This window comes from Bufo gargarizans, chromosome 4, assembly GCF_014858855.1.
Source record: "Bufo gargarizans isolate SCDJY-AF-19 chromosome 4, ASM1485885v1, whole genome shotgun sequence".
Taxonomy (NCBI): Eukaryota; Metazoa; Chordata; class Amphibia; order Anura; family Bufonidae; genus Bufo; species Bufo gargarizans.
Window position 1 is genome coordinate 394,172,431 of NC_058083.1, and position 5,700 is coordinate 394,178,130.

Here is a 5,700-nt window from a genome sequence, read left to right on the forward strand (position 1 = left end):
ACACACCACTCCTATATGGTGGCACATTCGATTGCACGCGCAGTGCCCCAAATTGGAAGTAGGAGGACCGACCAAGCATCTTTTTCCATCTCCCGATTCCTAAAATCTATTCCATATACACGTCCCCTGATAGGGGACGTAACAGGGATTAAACTGATAGGAATAGTACTACTTAACAGACCTTATAATAACGCAGAGAGAGGAGTCTGAAGAAGAGGAGTGAGAGGAGGAAGGTGGCTTTGAGGAGATGGAATATCAAACACAGCAGGCGTCCCAGGGGGCTTGTTGTCACCTTTCGGGGACCCTTGGTGTTGTACGTGGCTGGGTGGAGGAAGAGACCTTCAATGACATCAGTGAGGACAAGGAACTGGACATGGCTAGCTTGGTATCCGACCTTGTGCAAATGGGGAGTTTGCGATTGTGCAAATCGACTGTTTGCGGTTGTTTGTGGTGCGTTAAACAGGGAGTTTGGTCTGTCACTGTGAAGCAGGCGTAACAGTTACACTACCTAATCGATACAACATCATACCTGATGTTTTAAAGCACGTTATTCCAAACAATTTAGGAATGTTAGGTGATTTATGCCCTTTATGGATTAAAACATGACTACGTAATTTTCCATGGGAGTTATGCCATGGATCCCCCTCCGGCATGCCACAGCCCAGGTGTTCGTCCCCTTGAAACAACCTTTCCATCACTATTGTGGCCAGAAAGAGTCCATGTGGGTTTCAAAATTCGCCTGCCTATTGAAATCAATGGTGGTTCGCGAACATTTGCGGAAACTCGCGCTCGCGAACGGAAAATTTTATGTTCGCGACATCTCTAGTAATTGTTGTGCAATTTTTGTCTTTTGCCTTAGTACCATATTATGCCTTTCCAAGAACCTAGTACACCAGGATACAGTGGCCTTAAATATGTTGCTGTGATCTGGGTTAGATTTGGCCCACTGAAGTGCAAACAAACGTATTTTATTTCGTGTCACTACGTAACCGTTTTGGCGATGCTCATTCACCATGTCTGCTACATGTTTTTTCGAGTTCTGGCCAATGTAGGGTGTCTTTTCTTAATTGACACTTACCCCTTGACATACTCTTTAATGCTTTTTCATTTGCTTTCCAGTCCCGAACCATCTTTTCTGTTACTCCATATTGTCTTGCAGCAGCGCAGTTATGTTCCATGGCAAAATTTGCAACTTTAAGTTTGAAAATGGCTTCATATTTCTTTCTTCCTGCTGGTAGAGCCATGATGGGGTCTTGACTGTTATCCATTTGTATACTGTACTGTATGTACTGGTGCTGTACTGTCTTCACCACCACATGTAGCTGCTCCCCAGATAGACAGTTTTTTCACCACAGATAAGATGTACACCAAACTTCATTGAGGATTCATACATAGCCATTATAGCTCTTATAAATTGGGAAGGTATTCCAAACTTTACCAGAGCGTCACATTTAATTATCCATTGAGAACAAGAGGGGGCCGTTTGACTTTTCCAATTGTACGCGATCAGAACTCTAGCAGCAGCTAAGAGTTGGCCTAACAGAGAAGTGATTTGTCTGTTGCATTTGATATCGCCCAATAAACATCTTTTTTCTGAAGGTAAGACCTGTGTGTTGCTTATTTTTGAGCATAATGAACATACTTGTTGCCAGAAGATGGTGATGCTAGGGCAAGACCACCAGATGTGGAGGAATGTAACTTCAGCACTAAGACACCTCCAGCACTTAGGGTCACACTCAGGGTAAATAAGGTGTAAGCCTTTGAGGCTCAAAGTACCACCTAGAGGTCACTTTATATAAGTTTTCCTGAAGCTTTACGCATCTGGATACTTTAGGTGCGTTGGAGCAAAGTTGTGAGATTTCTCTATTTGAGAATTGAGTAACTAGGTATTTTTCCCACTTAAGGATGAAGCTATATGTGTCGGGTCTGGCCTGGGAGACCAGCAAGGAGTATATTTGTTACACTTTCTTTTCGGGGGATGCTTTAGCTAGGATAATTTTTTTAAATTGTGTTTTGGAAGCGTTGGGCAAAGCTTTTCTCTTCCCTAGATATTGTTTGATGCTCATTTTATGGATAAAAGTTAATGACTGCAGTTTAGGATGTGAGTCCCAGCTTTCTATAAGCAACCCTGCAGGGTCCACCAGGTCAACTACCGGAAGGGACAGGTCTAGAGTATCCTTCGGCAAAGTGGAGCTGAAGGCCCTCCCAGAACCCCATAAAATATCTCTCACCTGAAGCGCAGGTGAAATTTCCTGGGTGGAGAATAATATTTTAGCCAGATCAGAATGCCATAATTTCATGGTGGTTTTCGGCATGTTGCTTAATGAGTTAGTCTGCTGAATCGTGTCACTGGCTGGTGAAAGCAGGAAGATTCTCAGAGGGGGTCTCATATCTCCTGATTCTGCTAAGATATCTAGTCTATCATCTGTGCACCTGATACATTCTAAGCACCGCATCCCTTGTACCGCCCTATAGTAGACTGACAAACTGTCACGGCGGGCGTGCACTCCGAATAACAGATAACGCACCAACCAGGCTCTGGACGAGAGACAGGGGAAGGGTCACCTCCTAGCTAATCCCTGACCTCTTTCCCTGCACTGCTCAGCCCACATACAGACCTTGAAGGTAGGTGTGAGGGGTCCTCCAGCCTGGGCTGACAAAACCCTGAATTCCCTGAGATGGTGAAGTGGGGAAATAGGAGCAGCCTGCTCGCACAGAACCTGGATGGGAAAGATGACACAAAACAACCAAACTAGAAATGACACTTCTCTTCCAGAGCAGGAACAGACAGCCAACCTTCCCTCCTAGCTTCCCAGACCACAATGATTAGTATAATCCACTCAGATCACTTGGCTGGAGTGCCATTTAAACTAATGACTCCACCCATTGCACCTGATGAGAGGCGGATCCAGCACGGCACCAAAACAAACATTAACTTTGTGCTGCTATCCTGGTCGACCTCCGCACATCGTCAGAGTGGGGCATGACAGTACCCCCCCTTCTATGGGTGACCTCTGGACACCCCGGACCAACCTTATCCGGGTGGAACCTATGAAAGGCCCTCACCAGTCGGCTGGCGTTGACATCTGACGCCGGAACCCACATCCTCTCCTCAGGACCGTATCCCCTCCAGTGTACCAGGTACTGAAGGGAACCCCGAAGAACTCTCGAGTCGAGAATCCTGGAGATCTCGAACTCCAAGTTTCCCTTGACTAGAACAGGTGGAGGAGGCAATGGCGATGGTTCCACCGGTTTCACGTATTTTTTTAGTAAAGACCTGTGGAAGACATCATGGATCCTCCAAGTCTGCGGAAGATCCAGCCGAAATGCCTGTTTACACTTATGAAAAAGCACCGCAGAAATTTTATACAGACCAATAAATCTTGGACCCAGTTTCCAAGATGGCACTCTCAACTTGATATTCTTAGTGGACAACCACACCAGATCACCCACACACAGGTCCGGACCAGTCATACGTCTCTAGTCAGCCATTCGTTTATACCTCTCACCCATCCTCTCCAAATTCCCTTGAATCCTCTGCCAGATAGAGGACAAGGCAGAAGAGAATCTCTCCTCCTCTGGCATCCCGGAGGAACCAGACCCAGAAAAGATACCAAACTGAGGATGGAAACCGTATGCACCAAAAAATGACTCACCCATGGACTCCTGCCTACGGTTATTCAACGCAAATTCTGCTAAGGACAAGAATGAGGACCAGTCCTCCCGATTCTCAGCCACAAAGCACCTCAAGTAGGTCTCCAGGTTTTGATTAGTACGCTCCGTCTGACCATTCGACTGCAGATGAAAAGCCGAAGAGAATGAAAGTTGAATGCCAAGCCGAGAGCAGAACGCCCTCCAAAACCTGGAGACAAACTGCGTGCCCCTATCAGAGACCACATCCGAAGGAATACCGTCCAATTTTACAATATTATCCACAAAAATCTGCGCAAGAGTCTTAGCGTTAGGCAGACTCGTAAGTGGTATAAAGTGAGCCATTTTACTGAAACGGTCGACTACCACCAAAATTACTGTTCTCCCGGAGGAACTCGGCAGGTCCGTAATAAAGTCCATAGACAAATGCGTCCAAGGACGAGATGGAATAGACAATGGAAGAAGTGAACCAAGCGGTCGAGTATGAGCAACCTTTGACCGAGCACAGGTTTCACAAGCTGTCACGTAATTCTCAATGCTCTTACGTAACCCTGGCCACCATAACATCTGGGAAACCAGATCACAGGTGGACTTACCACCAGGATGACCAGCGAGAACAGTATCGTGATGTTCCTTGAACACCTTGTATCGTAGGCACTCAGGAACAAACAACCTCCCTGGGGGACAAGAACCAGGAGCCCCCTCCTGGGCCCCCAACACCTCCATATCCAATTCAGGGTACAGAGCGGAGACCACCACCCGGATCTACTGAATCACCTCCCCCAGGGAAGCTGCGAGACAAGGCATCTGCCTTGACGTTCTTGACCCCTGGGCGACAGGTAACCACGAAATTGAACCTGGTAAAAAACATTGACCATCTGGCCTGCCTAGGGTTTAGACGCTTGGCAGATTGCAGGTAAGTCAAATTCTTAATGTCTGTATACACCGTAACGGGGTGAGACGCCCCCTCTAACCAGTGATGCCATTTCTCAAAGGCCAGCTTGATAGCCAACAACTCCCTATCCCCAACATCATAATTCCTCTCGGCGACCGAGAGCTTCTTGGAGAAGGCACACGGGACCCACTTGCCAGGAGATGAACCCTGTGACAGCACCGCCCCAACCCCCACCTCTGATGCATCAACCTCCACCACGAATGGCTGAGACACATCCGGCTGCACCAGAATGGGAGCAGATGCAAAACACTCCTTAATAACCGAAAAGGCCTGCAATGCCTCATCCGACCAGACAGACATCGGCGCCCTTCTTGGTCATATCAGTAAGAGGTTTGACTAGGGTAGAATAATTCAAAATACATTTTCTATAATAATTCGTAAACCCCAAGAACCGCATCAAAGCTTTCTGATTCTCTGGTCGGTCCCACTCCAGAACCGCTCGGACCTTTTCGGGGTCCATACGAAAACCGGAATCAGAAAGCATGTATCCCAAGAACGGAAGCTGTTGCACCGCAAACAAACATTTCTCCAATTTGGCATATAACTTATTCTCCCGAAGGATCGTCAAAACCTGTCTCACATGATCCTGATGGGTCTTTAGATCAGGAGAATAAATTAACCACCTCCGGACCGCCTAACGCAGATGTGCGGTCCGGAGGTGGCAGCCCTGCGCACAGTCACGCATATATGCGTCATCTCGCGAGACGCGAGATTTCCTGTGAACGCGCGCACACAGGCGCGCGCGCTCACAGGAACGGAAGGTAAGCGAGTGGATCTCCAGCCTGCCAGTGGCGATCGCTCGCTGGCAGGCTGGAGATCCGAATTTTTTAACCCCTAACAGGTATATTAGACGCTGTTTTCATAACAGCGTCTAATATACCTCCTACCTGGTCCTCTGGTGGTCCCTTTTGTTAGGATCGACCACCAGAGGACTCAGTACAGTCGCACCAAACACCACACTACACTACACCCCCCCCGTCACTTATTAACCCCTTATAAACCCCTGATCACCCATGATCACCCCATATAAACTCCCTGATCACCCCCCTGTCATTGATCACCACCCTGTCATTGATCACCCCCCTGTCAGGCTC